The 23,392-nt window shown below is 39.5% G+C and overlaps 1 protein-coding gene and 1 non-coding gene across 8 annotated transcripts in view; both read right to left on the bottom strand.

Moving 5' to 3' along the window:
* The window catches only part of LOC126378342 (serine/arginine repetitive matrix protein 2), a 66,717-nt gene that overhangs the window by 19,843 nt on the left and 23,482 nt on the right, over positions 1-23,392 (bottom strand). The gene's annotated exons all lie outside the window — the stretch shown is intronic.
* Positions 17,773-17,844, bottom strand: Trnam-cau (transfer RNA methionine (anticodon CAU)). Its single transcript has one exon. It is a non-coding gene; the product is annotated as a tRNA-Met (tRNA).

Genomic DNA, 23,392 nt, shown 5'->3' with positions numbered 1-23,392 from the left:
CTCAATGATAACCCTAAGAGGGTTGATGCGGTTGGTCATTCACCTTACAACCCACACGATAGAACGCAGCGGTACTCAAGAGATGGCCAATATGACCCAAACATGAATTCAAAACTCATAAAGTCGAAAAGCCATAAAGTCATAAAGTCGCGGTTTAGAAACTGAGCTGGGATTCAAAGTTTTGACTATGTAAACCAACAACCATTTAAAGACTCCAATCAACCCATAGGTACATTGTCGCGATGTTATGCCGCGTTCAAAAACAATATGGCGGTAAAAGTGACTTGCGCGCGCGCAAGGCCGATGCAAGGTGAACGACCGCGCGTGCGCGGACTGAAAGGGACGTAGAAAAAACTATAACCTAACCTACCTATGGCGGAAATCTAAAGGACTATCTTACTTTATTCCAATTGGGGTAGTCCATGAGGTACATCCATCGCAAGATGAATTAACTCACACCTCACCGAGCTTTCTGTTAGACCAACGCGATAGGTGAGCCGTATCGCCGTCTATAATGGTCGAGCTAACTGTGATAGTGAAACTGCACTTAAGATAAATTAATAATTCATTGGAGCAAGTCCGGTACCGGGAATCGAACCGGCGCTCCCCGTTTGAGAAGCAACCGATGAAAAAAAAATTTCATTTTTTTTTCTCTTAATTTGTCTATTCGTAAAAGTAGAGAAGTTTTAATTTTAATACACACTTCCTCTCTTCCCTTCAACGTTGCTGTGCCCTACAGGGTCCATGTTTTAGTTCCTTTGCCTATATAACACCCCATTGTACTACAGAATGCAATGAATAATTGAGAATTGGGGTACTACTTATTGAGGAGCTCGGTGGCGCAGCGGTAAACGCGCTCGGTCTGCGATTGTTGAAGTTAAGCAACTTTCGCAAAGGCCGGTCATAGGATGGGTGACACAAAAAAAAAGTTTTCATCTCGAGCTCCACCGTGCTTCGGAAGGCACGTTAAGCCGTTGGTCCCGGCTGCATTAGCAGTCGTTAATAACCATCAATCCGCACTGGGCCCGCGTGATTGTTTAAGGCCCGATCTCCGTATCCATCCATAGGGAAGGCCCGTGCCCCAGCAGTGGGGACGTTAATGGGCTGATGATGATGAAAAGTAGACATACATACAAATAATCTTACGCCCCGCCGTCGCCTAGCCGTTGATCCTGGTTACTACTTACTGATGTAAGTAGTCGTTACATGAGCCATATCAGGGGCCTATGGCAGCTCAATAATAACCTTGACACCACGGTTGATAGGGTTGGTAATCCACCTCACAACCCACACGAGAGATGAACTCACGCTGTTAATCCCTAATGGGGTGGGCAGAGCCACAAGTAATCAAGGAGAACTTGCAGCCACTGTTGATACGAAGTCCTAAGATGGATATGATGGACCTTATGGTGACGAGGGATCAGCCTATCGCCCATAACATTAGTCCATCATGTTAGTAAGGACACAATCTCTTTGTCGGATTTTCATCATCATCAATTTAAGAGCCACGCTCTTGTCGGTGCAGCATTTTCCATGCTACTTTTTTTAGGGAATAATAGGGCAGTGGTTTTCCTCTTTCCTTCCGCCCCGCAGTACTCTGTCTGACGCAAGCAGGGATGGCGCCCAGAGTAGTCTATTACAAAGCCATACGCAACATTTACATTCACATTTTATTTTTTGGATTTTACGACATGCATAATGAACATAGGGTCTATGGGTCTGTAGTCTATTGGTAATCGAGAGCGTTGGTCTCTCGATCTGCAAGTCCCAGGTTCGGTTCCCGGTGACATCACAAAAATCAGTTTGTTATCCCTAGTTTAATTAGGACATTGCAGTCACCAACACAATTTTATTGACTTCATCTTTGTAGTTGTTACATGAGCAATGTGAAGGGCCTTTGGCGGCTCAATAGTAACCCTGACACCAGGGTTGATGGGGTCGGTCATTCACCTCACAACCCAAACAATAGAAGAAGTACTTCATTGTGTCATCATCACCCTAGAGTTATCCCGTTTTTCACAGGGTCCATTTACCTAACCAGAAGATTTGACAGGTCCGATTTTTACACAAGCGACTGCCTGTCTGACCTTCCAACCAGCCCAATAATCTGTTTTTCTATCTTACATATTTGTAGCTCTGCCCACCCCTTTGGCTATTACGGGCGTGAGTAGTATTGTATGTAGAAACATTAGACAATCGACCATGTTGGAGATTTCCATCCCTTAATCATGCGCATATTATTATTGTATAATGGATGGTCCATTATTTACTATGTTGCGTACGCGCAGCCAAGACGTAAAGTATTCTATTTAAAATTGCAACGGTACGTCTGTCGAATAGTGAAAGTGGGTGGCGAAGCGAAACAGGCGCGTTTTCATTGTCATACGTCACACGGTATTATTGTTTACATCTTTTAAACATGCAAAAATCTGGAAACGATTTTTATAGACGTAATTTAAGTTTCAAAATTCAAATTCAAAAATATCTTTATTCAGTAGGTAACATAGTTACACCTTGAATCATCATTTTTTACATAACGAACGTGTCATCCGCCTAAAACTACTGCAGCTTCTCACAACTTGTATAGCCGGGGAAAAGAAGCTGCAAGAAAAACTTCGGCCCAGGGCCCTAGACGTTCTTAAAAAAAAAAGGAATCTAGAATACCTACTTACGGGTGTTAGTGACACCGTAACGAATACTGAGGGGGATGATTCAGACCATGTTTCTGAGTTGGGATCAAACTTCATGTCGGAAAATTCATGAACATTTTGGTGTTTTTTTTTAAATATTAAAAGCGAGGGAGTGGAATTCGCAAGGCCAAAGTGAACAGGCACCTTATGGGCGAGCTTGCTCTATCTTAGGCCTCGTCAATGCCTTCGGGCAAGTCTGGGGCCAAGAGCTAACCTGTCAAAGGTAAAAAAAAGCGATGGAGAGCTATACCGTATCTCTTTTAACAATGGAAACAAACATACAATACAAACATAATTTAATTGTTATATCGACCTCCGTGGCCACAATACTTCACGCAATCGCCTGAAAGAAATCGTAGTTTGTATGTATGAAATATGTATGGATATGGATGTAGGTGTCATACATAAAGAATCCATACATATTATTCATACCTAGCCTTATCCCGTTTTTCACAGGGCCCGCTTACTCAACCTGATGATTTGACAGTTCCAATTTTTTACAGAAGCGTCTGCCTGTCTGACCTTCCAACCCGCGAAGGGAAAACCAGCCCAATACAGGTTAGGTCACATACCTCCGAAAATGCATTTGCTTATGATGTTTTCATTCATCACTGAGCACGTGATAATCATTTATGATCCAAACATGAATTCGAAAACAAATTCGACAATCATTGGTTCAGACCTGTGATTCGAACATGCGACCTCAAAGATATTTTCTTGTTTAATTTTTTTTAGAACGCTACTTTTTCTTAGTCGGAGGTTTGTTTTTAAATTTATTTTTTATGTTAATATGAAATGCATTTTCAGGCAGTCAAAGAGTAAGTACCCGCACCTCATTGAGCTTTCTGTTCGACCAACGTGACAGGTGGTGAGCCTCGTCGTCTATACTAAATGGTTTGATATTTAAAAAAAAGGTCACTATATTTATTATTTTCAAAATTCAATTAATTGAAAACGAATCTTAAATGAAACATCAAAAAAAAAAACATAATAATAAAAACTAAACTTTCTTGTAAAATAAGTTCCCATTAGTTCTTCTTCTATCGTGTGGGTTGAGTTGAAGTACTAACCCTGGTGTCAGGGTTATTATTGAGCCGCCAAAGGCCCCTGTCAGTAAGTAGTAACCGGGACCAACGGCTTAACATGCCTTCCGAATCACGGATCATCTTACTTTCGGACAATCAGGTGATCAGCCTGTAATGTAATAACCAAACTAGGGACCACAAAGTAATTTTTGTGATATGTGTAGTTGTGTCATATGGGAATCGAACCCAGGACCTCCGGATCATAAGCATAATGCTCAACCACTGGACCACGGAGGCCGTGAGCCTCGCCGTTTGTAATGGTTGTTATTTAATAAAAAAGGTTATTATTTTGAAATTCAATTGAATGAACACGAGAACAAATTAATTTAATATATAACCAGTTATGTTTATAGTTATTTGTATACTCAATTTCAAAACTGTTATTAACTATTTGGAACTTATTTTATAAGAAGACGTTTTGTTAAACGAAACATAATAACAAAAACTAAACTATCTTGTAAAATAAGTTCCAATTATTTAATAATAGTTTTGAAATTGAGTATACAAATAACTATGAATATAACTGGCTATTAATAATAATTCATTCCACGTAACTACAGTTACAGTTATGCAATAGATGAACAGACAGACAGTTCGTGTTCCGAGTGCGAGACGAGACCTAGTTTCGATGCCTGACTGGGCCGAGTTCTCTTTTTTAAAGTGATTTATTGTGCGAAGTAGTTTGGCGGCGAGGATATTTATCGTGGTACCGAACAGAGCATAGTACCCCATCATCATCATCAGCCCATTAACGTCCCCACTGCTGGGGCACGGGCCTTCCCTATGGATGAATAGGGAGATCGGGCCTTAAACCATCACGCCGGCCCAGTGCGGATTGATGGTTATTAACGACTGCTAATGCAGCCGGGACCAACGGCTTAACGTGCCATCCGATGATGAGAACTTTTTTTTTGTGGTCACCCATTCTATGACCGGCCTTTGCGAAAGTTGATTAACTTCAACAATCGCAGACCGAGCGCGTTTACTGCTGCGCCACCGAGCTCCTCAATAAGTAGTAGGTACCCCAATTCTCAATTATTCAATGCATTCTATGTAGTACAATGGGGTGTTATATAGGCAAAGGAACAAAACATGGACCCTGTAGGGCACAGCAACGTTGAAGGGAAGAGAGGAAGTGTGTATGAAAGTTAAAACTTATCATTTAAAAATTCGTCTACAGTATAATAACTCTTTTTAATTAGCATTGTTTTCCCGCTAGCCACAAGTTGATAGTGTGACTTGGGGTCGACGATCCAACGGTGTTATGTTGGATGTTGTATATATGCGTCTTGCTGTGTAAACTTCGATATCGCGTTTCACGACTGCTTCAAGACAGCATTATTGAATGTGGCGCCATCTGTTGCATGTGATCAAAATTCGAACATATAAAGTAAACTGATAAAAATAAAACGGTCCGCGCGCATCCTTCACGATTCAATACTTAACTATGTTTGAGGGGGGTGAGGTATACCTAGCTCAGACCCTGGTGGGGAGCGGAGAGTTGCCGTTCTATACGTAGTTTTATTCCTTATTCTATGATAACGTGTTAAACCGAAATAAAAAAAAAATGGTTATTCAAATTACGATCACGTATGAAGAGCGCTATTAAAGCATTCAAGGTTAGACCCTACTTTTAATGTTCTATGACCCTATTACTCAAACCTACTGGGTGACCATACTACCTACATCACCTTTTATAGCTTAATGTGACACTCAAACCAGTTAACTGGTCATACTTTGCTTAATTTAAATAAAAGTATGGCAACACCGTTACTTATTTATTCTGGCGACAGATCTTTATACAATACACTGGACAGGTTACTGTTTGTGGCAGCTTGTGTGCGGACCCAACTAGTTGGCCAGCTAGTTCCGCCCACATGCAACAGATGGCGCCACTATTCAATAATGCAGTCCTGAAACGCGCTATCGAAGTTTACACGGCGAGACGCATATATACAACTTCCAACATGACTCAAATGGATCGACTGACTTAGGCCGCCGGTGTGAACCGTCATTGTTGCCGGTTTTGACCCTGCGGACTCACCGGATTGACCCCGTCGGCTTGCGTTGACCAGAAGCGGGTCACGCTCGCCGGCCAACCTACCCTGACAAGACCCTAGAAGTACCGCCTGCCCGGAGTCGCACTGGGCCTCCCTCAGCAGGATCTCACCCGGGGAGCTGACTCGCCGGCGGTACCATCCCGGACATGATTTTGGGCCCTCGGAGGGGCGAAATCCGTCCAACTTTGCGGGTAGAGGTGAGGGCTATCGTATTACAGGGGCCAATCCCCGAGGGTGCCTCCCCGAAGTCCGCTTCGAGGACGTCGATAAGACAACTGGATAAGGGCTCAAATATATCGTCGATCCCTAGTCACACTACCAATTTGTGGCTAGCGGGGTACTATGTTATGTTCGGTACCCCGAAAACATTCTTTGGCGACAGCACACCCCAATAATAGGCTAGATGACAAATTAGTCAAATAAGATGAGAACGCTCGACTCCCACTATGGAATTTATTTTCGAATTCATGTTTGGATCTCAATATTACGTGCTCAGCGGTGAAAGAAAACATCGCGAGGAAACCCACATTCCAGAGAGATACGTTTCGGTATGAGCTAACCTGAATTGGGCTGGCTTCGGCTTGGAAGGCCAGACAAGCAGTTGGTGTAAAAACCCGGACCTGTCTTCACCCATCAACCTGTCCAGTGCATTGTATAGAGGTCAGTGGACTAACGGGACTGTTTTTGTTGACAAATGCATTCTTTGACGAATGCAAGTGCATTTATGATATTTGGGACACGAGGAAAAGACACCGCGTACGTACATCGAAGTAACGGTTCGAATCCCGACCAAGGCTCTAAACCAAAAATGTTACTGTATGCGTTTGAAATTATGTTTACATCTCCGCGTAAGCGCGTAAATTCTTTAGTCGAATGATGGTTAGGATCATAGATACATAACATACATAAACAGCCTATATACGTCCTACTACTGGGCACAGGCCTCCCCTCAATCAACCGGAGGGGGTATGGAGCATACTCCACCACGCTGCTCCAATGCGGGTTGGTGGAGGTGTTTTTACGGCTAATAGCCGGGACCAACGGCTTAAAGTGATCTCCGAAGCACGGAATCATCTTACTTTTTCGGACAATCAGGTGACTCAAGCCTGAAAAATCCTTACCAAACAAAGTGATTTCGACAATGTCCCCATCGGGAATCGAACCCGAACCTCCAGATCGTGAGCCTAACGCTCTAACCGCTAGACAAAACACGAAATTACTATGGAATTTGTATGAAAAATCAACCTGTGACGTCATAGAAAAACGTGATAAAATGTCGAACTTATTATTATTTTTTTCTTAATTAAAATTCATAAATAAGTTAAATAGAAAAAAGAAATGTTTTTTGACACCTTTAGATCCATCTTTATTTAGTAAAAAGAATTTCAAATTTTTTCTTTGAACTAGGAAACTACCAAGGAATTCTTGAAATTTGACATTTTGATAATCTCGAAACTTCATAAACACTTCTTTTTAAAGTCAGTCAACAAATAACGGGTATTCTGAGGTCATAATCCTTCCATTCTAATATCCTCGACTCCTTTCAAACCACAGAGCAAGGAATCCAATCTCGCGCGGCTTCTACTAGAGGCGGCAGTTTTAGCAGTGATTTTTTTTTATCCGAGCTAACATTGTACTTTGCTCATCAATCAAATCAAATCAAAAGTGTATTTGTATTGTATTGTAAAGCTGTTTGTCAAGATAAATATTAAATTTCTTCCATGTATGATGTTTTTTACAAGTCAATCATGAATTAATTTGTCTAAAATATTATACATACAAGTATTTTATTATTTGATACTGCCTGTACTATACCCAGGACACTCCATTATAAAAAAAAAACTTACCGCGTGTCGCCCAACGAGCGAGGGAGACAGACAGTTGGCGCGCTCCCCTCCCTACCCCCCACTCCCTGCTTATTAGCAGCTTAGACTCTTCACATTAAAGTAAGGCCCAGAGGTAGTGAAGTTAATCTAGCTCAGTGCTTGAAACAAATTGGTGCGGTGCGGAGAATTACTGTAATATACTACGTATCTTGTTGTGAGTGCATACATCGAATGATCGAATTTCGCAAGAAAACAACATTCCGTGCTGATTTTTACTGAAAACTTGACAAAGCCAGAAAGAAAAAACAATGGAATATAATAAAAATGACATATTAAAAAATAAACTTAATAAAGTTTTGGCGGCGAGGGTGTGCTGCCGCCAAAGGATGTTTTCGAGGTATCGAAGTGAGCATAGTACCCCGCTAGTCACGAGTTGGTAGTGTGACTCGGGCTCGACGATCCAACAGTGTTGTGTTGGAAGTTGTATATATATGCGTCTTACTATGTAAACTTCGATATCGCGTTTCACGACTGCTTGAAGACTGCATTATTGAATGTGGCGCCATCTGTTGCATGTGGGCGGAACTAGGTGGCCAACTAGTTGGGTCCGCCACAAAGTCAAGGCGTCCGTCGTTGACACTTTTATTTATTCTATGACTGAAATGAAGTGTATTCCGCCTCTACTAGAAGCTGAGCGCAATTTGATTCCGTGCTCTGTGTTACAATCCCTTTACTTCACGCCTACATATGAATGTATACTTTATATATATTACCATTCAGTCACGACTAGTAAATCAATCTGTTAACAATACCTTCCAATGTTTTCACTTTGGAAAAAAGAATCTAATAATAAAATGGCGTTGTACCTATATATGTTACTGTAAAAGCTCGAACTGCAGTAAATCTTAAGATATTCCAGTAAAATCTAAGCTCTACTCGTACCAATTCCTAATCGTAAATGTCCCAAAAGGTTTGCGATTCGAAGTTTTATCACCAATCCGTTGGTAAATCTTAGGATTTATGTAAATAGGAATCCAATTAAAAACATAAATGTGAAATGAGAGCCAAGTTCAATATTATGATAAATGCCTTGGTTCTCGACTTCAACGACAAAAGAAGTGAGATCTAAATGGGTGCCAAGTTCAATGGTCAGTCCTGAAATTTATTTATAAGCAACAGTATAACATTATCATATCTTATTATAACATAGGATAATGTATTGTAGCCTAAGGTCTGTCTTGGCTAGTTTTTATAAACCTACTAACGATCCAAATTTTCGGAATTATAAAATAAGAACCGACAAATACTTGTAGGTTTAGAACTTGCGAAGGCTATAATTCATATATGAAAACTAGCCAAAAAAAAGGAAATCGAAATGGAATGGGTTTTTTTTGATAATGTTTAGATATTTATTATTATTTTAGTTAGGTATTATTGATTGTTAAATAATGTGGATTTTTTGTTAGTTACTTTTATTATTTATTTGTTTATAAAGATACATACAACATTACAGTGTACACCAATACGCTGTATGACGAGAAAAAAAAACAATATAAAAACTAATAAATTTATTATTATTATTTTTTTTATTTATAAATTGATATTAATGATTGATATTGATATTATATTATTCTGCATGACATTTAGGAAATATTATTATTGAGTTTAAATTTGAATTATATTATTTAATTATTGTCAAGTTCATAATTATTATTATGTTGATTTCTCAGGTTGATTTAGTTTGTTTTATGCATGACAATTTTAAAATTCGTATGCCAATTCTTGGCTGAATGTGCTGAGACCGATGACAACACTGTAACCCTGTAATATCTTGTAACACGCAACATTCACTTTTTTTTTTGACGTGACTTATTGTAGATTTGCCGCAGATGGCATTAACCCTTTCATGGACAGAGATCATGGGTCATTGATGGTTCATAATAGGTAATATGAGACCTTGGGATCGGGACGTCATTAGGTTTGCTTTTCTCTGGTATAAAGTATCACGCTTGAGTTTTTAACCCTTTCATGGACAGAGATCATGGGTCATTGATGGTTCATAATAGGTAATATGACCTTGGAATCGGAACGTCTTTAGACGTTCTGTCCTTGAAACTGTTAACTACTTGGCCGGACAAATGGGGAGCGCTGAAGGCTCTCACCCGGTACAACGTTTAAGACAACAGGCCTGAGGGTGCCCAGTTGGGCGCGAACCTCGGCTCAGGGCGTCGTCTGAGAGAAAAAATATTTGAAAGAATTAATCGACACTAGCGGGTCGATAGCGATAAGCGCTGAATGAGGGAAATCGTCGACCACGCCGGCGGGGTCGGTATCGGGGAGGCAACATTCACGAATAAATATTTTTGTATTTGTTTATATGTTAAATGTAAAATTCCCGGGAACGGCGGCACATCACTGCTCGTGTGTTAGTGCGGGTTGCGACACATACCTAACCTCACGCTTTCAATATATTTACATTATGCATCGAGGTTGTATTGCCCAATAGATGATCCTTCGTTACGAAATGCTCATCCTCTTAAGATAAATAACTCATAAACAGCCTATATACGACCCACTGCTAGGCACATTTTTTTTTTTTTGACGTGACTTATTGTAGATTTGCCGCAGATGGCATTAACTACTTGGCCGGACAAATGGGGAGCGCTGAAGGCTCTCACCCGGTACAACGTTTAAGACAACAGGCCTGAGGGTGCCCAGTTGGGCGCGAACCTCGGCTCAGGGCGTATCAGAGAGGAAAAATATTTGAAAGAATTAATCGACCCTAGTGGGCCGATAGCGATAAGCGCTGAATGAGGGAAATCGTCGACCACGCCGGCGGGGTCGGTATCGGGGACCTGAAGTGTTTGGTGTCGCGAGCTGATTGGCTGCGTCTATGGCCAGAGTAATCGGGTCGTCGGGATCGTATATTACGTTCTTCGGACGCCGATACTTTTCAGTACCGTCCCTAAGCGGAATGTACTCGGAAGCCGCAACTACCAGGGGATTTGGGTGGTGCGGAGCAGAATCGAAAAAACGTTTGGAAGCTAATTTGAGCCATTGGGCAATGGTTGGCAGACCGCTGCTGGGCACAGGCCTCCCCTCAATCAACTGAATCTATTTCGTAGCCAATTTAAAAGCTCTTATATGTCAGATTCAGATTCAGATTCAGATTCTTTATTTGCATTGAACATAGGTACATAAAATTGGTGTTACAGGTTTATGTTACAGTTAGTTCTCTATGTTCCACCTACTGATAGGTATACAAATATTTAAATAATGTTTATAAGTAATTAAAATGTAAAAGCACATATGGAAATTAAAGAAAAAAAATAGTCATTTGAGATTAGATACTTACATAGCAAACTTCAGTAATAATTAGGTATTCGTGAATTCTCTTATATCATATATACATTTATCCAATAATAATAACTTTAACATTTTTTTGAATTTCTCGTGTTGCAACATTCTTATTTTTTTCGCCCTCACAAAATTTCTTTTTTGCCAGGATCGAATAGTATTTTGCTCCTAAAACATTCAATACAAACTCTTATGTACGTAAATATCAATTCTTTTAATATTTTTTAACACACAGTCGACAAAAAAATTTCAGGTGGAAGTTCTGTAAAATTGATCCGATTGCACATTCCGATTTTAAATTGGTAACGATGATTTTTTTCGTGATCTTGTACGATATATTTTTTGTTATTGTTTCTTTTTTATTACATATATATTTTTTTGTTTTTTTTTTATAACTTTTTCCTGGTCTTGTCGCGTTGTTCGTTGGGTATATTGACCGCTGCCGATATTTTTCTTTGTACCTAACCCATCAGTATGCAAAAGTGATATGAAATTCCTCGTACCGATAAAAAGGAATGCTTTAACTAACGTTAGTCGAATATTTTATTAGCTAACTGCGAATATATTTTATTGTTTAAAAAACTGTTTATTTGTTTGGAATAAAAGACAAAGGGAAAATAAATCTTCATTCGAAATCCAATTTCATGTTGTTTTATTTAAAAAAACAATTGCCGATTCGGGAACGGTATTCCCTTAAGTTTATTGACAGCCTCCGTGGTCTAGTGGTTAGAGCGTTAGGCTCACGATCTGGAGGTCCGGGTTCGATTCCCGACATTGTCGAAATCACTTTGTGAGACTGTCCTTTGTTTGGTAAGGACTTTTCAGGCTTGAATTACCTGATTGTCTGAAAAAGTAAGATGATTCCGTGCTTCGGAGGGCACGTTAAGCCGTTGGTCCCGGCTATTAGCCGTAAAAACACCTCCACCAACCCGCAGTGGAGCAGCGTGGTGGAGTATGCTCCATACCCCCTCCGGTTGATTGAGGGGAGGCCTGTGCCCAGCAATGGGACGTATATAGTATTTATGGGCACTATGTTGTGTCAGAAATAATCCCATACACCCACTCTCATCTCATTAAATTGTCATTTGTCATTATCATAAACTAACTACTAAAATATGTCAAACACAATTTGCAAGACAGAAAGCGATAATTGTCTTGTTTGACCAGAATCTTAGTATTTTCGTCACAAAATGGCAACTGACAACTGGCAACACTGTTTGGTAACAGTAGCCACTGTAATCAAGGCTGGTTAGGTGCGTTTCCATTGCTAAAGCGATAAACGATAAAAGAAAAAAGATTTTTAAGACGTAACTTTTTTAACAACATTTTTTTTATAATTAAAACACATAATAACGGGTTCTTAACGCGTTTAAAATAGGGATATGAGACTCCCGATATTTCAACACTGTTGCAAGTGCCATGATCACGGGATGACTGATGAGATTGGAGTGGAGTAGGTAGATCCATAATTTTCCACGGGCAGACATATCTGTCTTCCCTCTTTCTTTGCCGCTTGTTTATGTTTTTGATATCGGAATGTTCGGAACCATCTGAACTCGCACCAAACTCACTACGACAAACCGCACTCACTGTGTCCTCACGTTTTGTCACCACATTAGGCCGTTATAAGCTTTTTACAACATCTATTACTGGATTCCACATGCTCGATAATTTGAACCCGTCTTCCATATTGTTTTTATGTTTTCTTCAAAATCCGTCCGCACCACATTGCGACTAGTTTGGAAGTGCGATTGTATGTTTGTTGAGTTAATGTGTAGTATTTGAACTTCTGATGCCTGTTAGTACTGTCCAATGATATATAATAAGTAATATAAATATTAATGTGTAGTAGTTTTAAGTTCTTGTGATATGAATATAGTTTGTAACGCAATGGATATATATCTGTAATGTTGCAAATGTAAGTGTAATCAAATCAAATCAAATCAAAAATCAGTTATTTCAGACATGATAGTCCATATTACATTAATTACACACTTAAAAAAATAAAAATAAAATCAAAATTAAAACCAAAATTAAAATTAAAATACAATAAAATTAATAAATAAAAATCAAAATATCGTTAGCAAATGGAGACGCGTAACTAACGACTTGTTTATTAATTTTGTCGTAACATTACTGGTAGGTCGACAGAAACCGGGCGGCATAACTAGTTAAAACTAGTTATGTTGACCTGACGTATTTTTGTTTTTATTGTCAGTTTAGGGTTCGAATCCCGGTGGGGACAAATCACAAAAATCACTTTGTGGTCCCTAGTTTGGTTAGGACATTACAGGCTAATCACCTGATTGTCCAAAAAGTAAGATGATCCGTGCTTCGGAAGACACGTTAAGCCGTTGGTTCCGGTTACTACTTACTGATGTAAGTACGTAGTCGTTACATAAGCCATGTCAGGGGCCTTTGGCGGCTCAATAATAACCCTGACACCAGGGTTGATGGGGTTGGTAATCCACCTCACAACCCACACGATAGAAGAAGACTACTGAACATGATTTTTCAAAATGGCGCTAACTATAAGGCGTTGAAAAAGTTAATTATGTCCTCTTAAGTACCGGTTTTCTAGACAATACATACATACTTAAACTCACGCCTATTTCCCTCCGAGGTAAGCAGAGACTATAGGATTCCATTTGCTTCGATCCTGACACACTTCTCTTGCTTCCTCCACATTCATCGATCGCTTCATACACGCACGCCGGTTCAGAGTAGATCGTATTGAACCTTTTCTAAGGACTTCTCCAATTTGGTCAATGTAAGTCCTTCTAGGTGTTCCTCTGCCAGCCCTACCATCAACTTTCGCTTTATATACCGCTTTCGCAATCCTATTATCCTTCATCCGCTCTACGTGTCCAAACCAACCTAACATTCCCTTCTCAATATTAGTCACTATATCGTCTTTTACACCACTTCTTCACAATACATACATAAGACCACGCCTATTTCCCGTTGGGGTTGGGCAGATGTTTTTTTTTACTTATTGTAGATTTGTCGCAGATGGCATTAACTACTTGGCCGGACAAATGGGGAGCGCTGAAGGTCTCACTCGGTGGGGTGGGCAGAGGCCGCAGAATTCCACTTACTATGATCCTGACACACTTTTGCTTCCTCCAGTCTCATCAAAGACTTCATGCATGAAGTACTCTGCCCACCCCAATAGACATAACAGGCGTGAACCTACCCATTTATAAACAATAGAGACAGCCAAATTAGAATTTCTATAGAGTTATGTCACAGTTACAAAAAATACTAACTTATAACAGTTTACTTAACCATTTGAAAGAAAAAAAGTGGGTTTTGAGGCCGCACATGTCAAGTTTGTGTATTCAAGTGTCATACACTCATACACATATTCATACATACGTACAATGTACTAAATTCACACATCAATACTTATTGAATGTATTTTTATAACAATTTTCAGCTACTCAATGCGATATACTACTGGTTATTTAGATTGGATCGTGTGTAGCATTATCTCCGTGAATCCGTTTTCCACGGAGTCCGCTTACCTAAAAGACTGCATCGCAAAAGTATAGAATTGAAAATAATTTGTAAAAAATAAACATGAATTTTGTGGAAAATTCCACTTGATATTAAACTCAGAATCATGGTCTGAATCATCTCCCTCAGTATTCGTTACGATGTCACTGTATATAAAAAATATGCAAATTAAATATGGCCAATTTTTTTTTTAATGAGTTTAACCTGTAGTAAAAACATTGCAATTTTAATCCGCAGCTTACTAAATCAAAACAAAACAACTCGGCCAGACGCAGAAAAAATCAATTACGCGTTTTTCACCAATTTAAAAATATTTCATTGATTTTTCTTCACGTTTTATGCAAGCGCCTATTCGTCACGGTTGCACTATACCTATCGGTCATAGTATAGTGTTGATGGTCGAAAGTGGACTGTAGGCTATTGATAGTCAGCAACATTACAATATTATCGATAATATCGAACGATGACCCGATTCCTCTAGCCATAGTATAGGAAAACCAGCGGGCCTAGCACCGTAAGCACGCGACTCTTTCTCGCCGCGACAGAGATCGTCTGTCTCTTTCTGTGCAGTACTGTGAGAGAGTGACGGGTGACGTATGTCGAGGCGAGAAAGAGTCGCGCGCTTACGGTGCTAAGCCGGTGGTATGCTGAAAACTGACAACTAACATTTCAAGGTTAGCCCAGCTGACGTCATCTCAACCTGTGTTGCCGTTTCATAAAAAAATAATTACCCACGACCAATGTTTTTATATATATTTACTTTGCTAGCAAATTTTGAACTTTTATTAAAAGATTTAAGTACTTACAGTTTTAATAGTTTTTATATTATGTGACAAGTAATAGTAATTAAATATATTAGTTAGTAATTCACTTAATTTTCAATAATAAAATTTACGTCCTTGGAATGTTGGAGATACCAATTTAATGGCAACACTTACGTCATCAATGGGCTAGCCATGGCGTCTTGTCATAGGATTGAGCATACCTACAGGGCTAACATGCACATGTGATAAAATTATCGATCGATCCAATATGTCGATTTCCATAAGTTTGTTTTTTCCCCTAACAAGCCTGACACGTGATTTTATTCGTATTTTGACAGAACAACTTGACTTATTTGGGTCCACACATTAGCACACACAAGTCAACAAATATTAATAATAAAATTATTGTCGATAGTCGATTTATCGATCGTGTGGCAACACTACCACAGTATATAAAAAATAGTAATAGTGATAATTGACCGAATTTAATTGACTTCTAAATCAAGTTGTGTAATGTTAAGTAACACATAATTGACACTGAATTTATATTTTTTTACAACTGTTTCGTTTTTATTAGTTTTTATTTGATAAATTGATAATTGACACACATCTTCAGTCAGTTAGGTGTGAGAATCTATTGAGTAATCCAATTTTATTATCGAAAGGATTCAAATACAGAAAGCTCAGTGAGGCATGGGTTAGTTCATCTTGCGATGGATGTACGGACACGAGTACTAATATATACACTTTGAAACCATGTCACATTAACTTGTATGACAAATAAAACCGTCATCATCATCATCATCAGCCCATAAACGTCCCCACTGCTGGGGCACGGGCCTTACCTATGGATGGATAGGGAGATCGGGCCTTAAACCATCACGCGGGCCCAGTGCGGATTGATGGTTATTAACGACTGCTAATGCAGCCGGGACCAACGGGTTAACGTGCCTTCCGAAGTACGGAGGAGCTCGAGATGAAAACTTTTTTTGTGGTCACCCATCCTATGACCGGCCTTTGCGAAAGTTGCTTAACTTCAACAATCGCAGACCGAGCGCGTTTACCGCTGCGCCACCGAGCTCCTCAAATTAAACCGTATCTCATTAAATGACAAATATGATAGTGCGACAGGGTTCTATAGTGGGTGCATGATGTGGGTCATGAGTCATGACTACCTCTAGTAAGGGATTTTCCAGGCTATGTTCCCCAATATTATTCAAAAATATAATGTAACGGTAAATATATATAAAAAGTTGCTTGATATTTGGATTACATAGTTTTATTCCTAAATCCAACATCTACCAGCTGACAGTGGTAAAACATAGCATATTATACTGAATTATTTATTTATTTATTTCAACTTCAATACACTATCATTATTTATTTTTATAGAAGGAAAAATTGAAGGGAAGAGAGGAAGGGGTAGACCTAGGCTAACATTTATGAAACAAATAAAAGAGAAGGTGCAGGTCGTGTCGTATCGGGAGGTGAAGGTTTTGGCGGGAAGAAGAGAGGAATGGCGGTTACTCCACCGACAAGAGCGCACCTCTTAAATAGAGAGAGAGAGACACTATCATTACAGAATTAGAATGGTAAAAGCTCGAAAAATTCGTTGCATTTTCAGAAATCCGGCTCGAAGGACCAAAACATGTATAGGAAAAAATACACTCTTGTGATAAATTATATTTAAGATGACAATTGATAAAAATGATATAGAAAACGGCATTTGAAGGAAATGATTATAAAAACGACCGCTTGATAGAGAGCGTATAATTGCAATTATTTTAAAGTGATATATGATAAATCAAACGATACTTAGGGTGGTATTAATAAACTAATCTCAGCTGAGACTGCCCTCAAGATCATGCTCAAGTCCCTGTTTTTATATGAGAACTGTCACATTGACATGATCTTGAGGGCAGTCTCGAAGCTGAGATTGGTTTATTAATACCGCCCTTAAATAAGATTCAGCAATAAAATAGTACGGTTGTCCATACAAATACTTACATTTACCAACTCATGTCTGTAAATCCTAAGAATTACACTTAAATCTTAAGATTTATCGTAGTTCGAGCTTTTACAGTTATTGTTATTATATAGTAATTAGCGACAATTTACTACAATAACCACGTAGGTATAATATACCTACTAGAAAGAGTCCGGTTGTTCGTATGACCTTGCGAAATGAACTGAACGGGCGAAGGTCGCCTAGTATTGGTTGGTACAGATCTGAGAATGCTATAGACACGGCAGTTGTGGAAATCCGTGCTTCGGAATGCACGATAAGCCGTTGGCGAAGTAAAAGGAAGAATACTACGTATAGAACGGCAACACTTACATCAGTAAGTAGTAACCGAGACCAACGGCTTAACGTGCCTTCCGAAGCACGGATCATCTTACTTTCGGACAGTCAGATGATCAGCCTGAAATGTCCTAACCAAACTAGGGATCACAAAGTGATTTTTGTGATATATCCCCACCGGGATTCGAACCCGGGGCCTCCGGATCATGAGCCCAACGTTCAACCACTGGACCACGGAGGCTGTTGACGCGGAGACTATATCCGTTTAACAGTAATTCCATGGTTAAACATAACTTATTAGTTAAATAACAGCGTGATAGGAATCTTAGAAAGTGGTCTAAGCTATAACTTTAACGGTCTAATTGCTAACTATTTCTATGTGACACGTAACTTTAACTGGTTTATTTAACTGTAACCGATCGATACTGTGTATTTTGTAAGTATTTAACTTTTACATAACATAACACCACGCCGAAGGGGCAGGCAGTGGTCTATACACACTCACTCAAGCATTTTCGGAGGTATGTGACCTAACCTGTATTGAGCTGGTTTTCCCTTCGCGTTGGAAGGTCAGACAGGCAGTCGCTTCTGTAAAAAACCGGACCTGTCCTCCCCATTTGTCCGGCCAAGTAGTTAATTCCATCTCCGGAAAATCTACAATAAGTCACGTTAAAAAAAAAACAGGATCTAATCTAGTTAGAACGCTTGACTCTCACAGCACGATCCTCCACCAATGATTTTAAAATTCACGTTTGGATCTTAAATGATTATCACGTATTTAGCGGTGAAGGAAAACATCGCGAGGTGACCCACATTCCCGAGAAATGCGTTTCGGAGGTATGTGACCTAACCTGTATTGGGCTGGATTTCCCTTCGCGGGTTGGACGGTCAGACAGGCCAGTCGCTTCTGTAAAAATCGGACCTGTCAAATCGTCAAGTTAGGTAAGCGGACCCTGTCAAAAACGGGATAATGCTAGGGAGATAATGAATGCAGCCAAGACGTAAAGTATTCGATTTAAAATTGTATGTATGTGTATAATATATGTATGCCACTTCTACCGATTCCTAACTCTATGGCAACCGACCTTACGTCTAGTGACATTTCACATCGAGAAAAATAAAACTAAAAATACTACCTACCGCTAAGGATCTTCGCGAAACTGCTATGTGAATGTGTTATTATTAATTTTATTTTGCACATTTTGTGCTTTTTACCATGTTGCCAATTCGGCGCCTAATCAGACACTGAGGTAAAGTACTGTCAACGTCGCTATATTAACAGTAACTTTGCGTCCCAGTTTTTGAGCGCTGATGTTCAATCTACGGTAGTAGTGGATCTGTGTGTATGTATGACCTACAAACTTATGTAATAAAATAATTGGCTTATATTATTGGGATGATTCAGACCATGAATCTGAGTTAATATCAAGTGGAATTTCCTCGGAAAATGCTACACCGACAAGAGCGTGGCTCTTAAATTGATGATGATATTATTGTGATCTGTTTGATTGATATTCACGCATCATTCAAATACTTGAAGTCAGATTTGGATCTATCCATTTGCTACAGTTGTTAACATCGATTTTTATTATCATTACTATACAGAGTGTTAGTAACATCGTAACGAATACTGAGGGGGATGATTCAGACCATGATTCTGAGTTAATATCAAGTGGAATTTTCCGTCGCAAATTGACGATTTTTTTTTTAGTTTTTTTCAATTATTTTCAATTCAATATTAACTCAGAATAATGAGCTGAACCATCCCTCCCAGTATTCGTTACGATGTCACTTACACTCCGTACAAGTACATACAGGTAGCCATACAAGTAAGGTATGGGTGTTAGTGACACCGTAACGAATACTGAGCGGGATGGTTCAGACCATGATTCTGAGTTGATACCAAGTGGAATTTCCTCGGAAAATTCATGAATTTTTTTGTGTTTCTTTTTTAATTATATTCTGTTCCATACTTTTGCGACGGAAAATTCCACTTGATATCAACTCAGAATAATGGTCGGAATAGTCCCTCAAAGTTTTCGTTACGATGTCATTAACACCTGTATATTCTATAACGCAAAACGTTATTAAAAAAAGAAGATCGCATACCTAAATGTACCTTCGAACTGATTTTTCACTTGATTCATTATCCACGCGCGTTCATGGGGATACATTTTCTGTGTGTTAGACTGTGCCTGTTTTCTATACAAACGGAGATACTTACAAGCAACGGAAGAACACGCAATACATTCCGCTTAGGGACGGTACTGAAAAGTATCGGCGTCCGAAGGACGTAAAAAAAAAAAAAAAAGTTGCCTGGAAGAAATTGCTGCATGAGCAATAAGGCCACCTGTTGTATATTATGTTGTCCTTATCTCTGTATTTTGTGTCCATTGTGCTCAATAAAGTATTTTATCTATCTAATATACGATCCCGACGACCCGATTACTCTAGCCATAGACGCGGCCAATCAGCTCGCGACACCAAACACTTCAGGACCCCGATACCGACCCCGCCGGCGTGGTCGATGATTTCCTTCATTCAGCGCTTATCGCTATCGACTTAATTCTTAAAAAAACTTTCTTAAAAAAATAAAATAAAAAAAAGCAAATAAAAGAGAAGGTGCAGGTCGTGTCGTATCGGGAGATGAAGGTTAGGGCGGGAAGAAGAGAGGAACGGCGGTTACTCCACCGACAAGAGCGCAGCTCTTAAATAGAGAGAGAGAGAGAGAGAAATAAAAAAAAAGGAAGAACACGCATCCACACGCTACGCTGCATCATTCGGGGCAGCGTAAAAATCGCCTAATATGGTACAAATGAGACCTTCCATAAGCCAGGGAAATACGACAAACCGATCAATGTCATAATATCGTACGCACAGGTTAGAAAGCTATCGTGTCGCCTCTGTATTGGCATTCTGTCGAGGTCGCATTACGTCAGTAGACATAGATTGATACTTTTACTTCTTTTTGATAGTTTTATTGGCTCAGGGGGTTTAAAAAGGCCATACAGAAGCGATTCATCTACACATTTAAATTTGCGCATTTAATATTTGCGTGTTCGCTGATAAGATGGTGGAGTGTATGGAGAGAGTTTTTGGCTTTTTCTATTATTATATTTTGACATTTTATTGTGTGATAGTTTACGTTTTAATTTTATAATTGTATTGTTTATTTGTTTCTTTTTTCATCACCTGATTGTCCGAAAAAGTAAGATGATTCCGTGCTTCGGAGGGCACGTTAAGCCGTTGGTCCCGGCTATTAGCCGTAAAAAACACCTCCACCAACCCGCATTGGAGCAGCGTGGTGGAGTATGCTCCATACGCCCTCCGGTTGATTGAGGGGAGGCCTGTGCCAAGCAGTGGGACGTATATAGGCGGTTAAAAAGAACTTCATTTTGACAGTTTTATTGGCTAAGGGGTTTAAAAAAGGCCATATTAATATGGACGACATTTGTTTCCATTGTGCACTTACTTTTATTATGGACTTTTGGCGTGAAATGGAAACGGGATGGTTGCTTTCTTCGTTGAATTATCTAAATAATCTAATAATCAATACATACCGGACCACGGAAGCCGTAGTTATACTATATATTTATAAATTTTTTGTATGTATATTTTGAGTAGATACTAGGTTAGGCGTTCGGTCTGCGATTGTTGAAGTTAAGCAACTTTCGCAAAGACCGATAGGATGGGTGACCACAAAAAAGTTTTCATCTCGAGCTCCTCCGTGCTTCGGAAGGCACGTTAAGCCGTTGGTCTCGTCTGCATTAGCAGTCGTTAATAACCATCAATCCGCACTGGGCCCGCGTGATGGTTAAAGGCCCGAACTCCCTATCCATCCATAGGGAAGGCGCGTGCCCCAGCAGTGGGGACGTTAATGGGCTGATGATGACTAGGTTTAGTTTGGAAGGTATGTTGGTTAGGTTTTCTAAAAATCTTATTTTTCTTTTTGGAAGAAGGGACGAGAACTATATATACCTATAGTTTTCCTCTCTTCGTGTGTAATATGTGTGGGTATGTGTGCGTGAGTGTGTTTTGGCTGCCAATTATTGTCATAATCGTTAAGAATTCGACCACACCTTACGTGGCAAGGTGAACGAGACTATAGACAAGTTTTTTTCCGTGTATTAAAAGAGAGAGGAAAAATGTTAATCGGTTAAATACCTTCCATATCTTAGGTACTTCATCCAGCAGGGTCCACTATAATACCAGCGTCGTGGTTCACGCCGCGACTTGTGCTGAGAGAACGTCGATTCCCGCTACGGCGATTCCCGCCACGGCGAGTCTCTTTACGGCGAGGCTCTTTACGATGAGTCTCTTTACGATGAGTCTCTTTACGGCGAGGCTCTTTACGGCGAGGCTCTTTACGATGAGTCTCTTTACGATGAGTCTCTTTACGGCGAGGCTCTTTACGATGAGTCTCTTTACGATGAGTCTCTTTACGGCGAGTCTCTTTACGGCGAGTCTGTTTACGATGAGTCTCTTTACGATGAGTCTCTTTACGGCGAGTCTCTTTACGATGAGTCTCTTTACGATGAGTCTCTTTACGGCGAGTCTCTTTACGATGAGTCTCTTTACGGCGAGTTTCTTTACGACGAGTCTCTTGACGTCGCGTGTGTCATTTGTTTGTACTGGGGAGTTAAAAGGCCACATAGAAGAAATTAATCTAAGAAAGCAATATTTCAATTTGAAGGGCGCAACGAAAACAAATGTCAAATAGCAATATTGCTTTCTTAAAAGAATTGCTTCGATGTGGCCTTTTTACCCGCCCAGTCCATAACACAATTTCCGGATTGACGAAAAGCAGATTTCCAAACATTGTCATAACTGTAGGTACTATAAAAAAATCGCTCGACGTAGAGGGAAAATAACAAGCAACTCGCCGTAAAGGGAATCGCCGTTCGGGGAATCGCTGTTAACCTTCTTTTTATTGTGTGGGTTGTGAGGCGGAATACCAACCTCATCAACCCTGGTGTCAGGGTTATTATTGAGCCGCCAAATGCTCCTGACATTGCTCATGTAACGATTACTCACATCAGTAAGTAGTAACCGGGACCAACGGCTTAACGGACGAATAATCATCTTACTTTCGAACAATCAGGTAATCAGCCTGTAATGTCCTAACCAAGCTAGGGATCACAAAGGGATTTTTGTGATATGTTACCACCGGGATTCGAACGCGGGGCTAAGCGTTCTTTTAACTGGGCTACCAGTTATCACGGCACCGAAAACGCCTTAAACATTTTTTTTAAATAAATACAGTCGCATTAACAGACACTTTCAAACGTAATTTTGCAATACAACTCGCGCATTCAATATACGTGCAGTGTAGTGACCCACATTTTACCCGACTGTGACGCAAAGGTGTTGTAATTCTATCTGGTGGACAATTTTAATCATTATTTGTTATTGGGTCTTGTTTGTTATACGTAACAATTTTTTGTAGGTATTGTTAAACAACTCCACACACAGGCTGTTAGTGACATCGTAATAAAATAAAATTGCTTTTCAATTGGGGATATGACGTTTTTACAATCAAATACCAGATAATATTTTAAATTTGTCAGAAAATAAATTTAAAGCTCGTGTGAAGCTTTCTTTATGTAAAAAAGCTTATTAAAAGATTAATGAAAACAGATTGATTGATTAAAGATTTTACTAATGTATTTTTTATGTGATTCAAGTTCAATAAAGAGTTTTTGTATTGTATTGTAATGACTACCTTAGTGATAAAAATGTCTGGTATTGAATGTGTTCCACTAGTTATTAAATAACTTGTAATGTACATC

This window comes from Pectinophora gossypiella, chromosome 26 (assembly GCF_024362695.1).
Source record: "Pectinophora gossypiella chromosome 26, ilPecGoss1.1, whole genome shotgun sequence".
NCBI classification, from domain to species: domain Eukaryota; kingdom Metazoa; phylum Arthropoda; class Insecta; order Lepidoptera; family Gelechiidae; genus Pectinophora; species Pectinophora gossypiella.
Note: the sequence above shows the minus strand (reverse complement) of the source record. Positions and strands in the feature narration are given on the sequence as shown.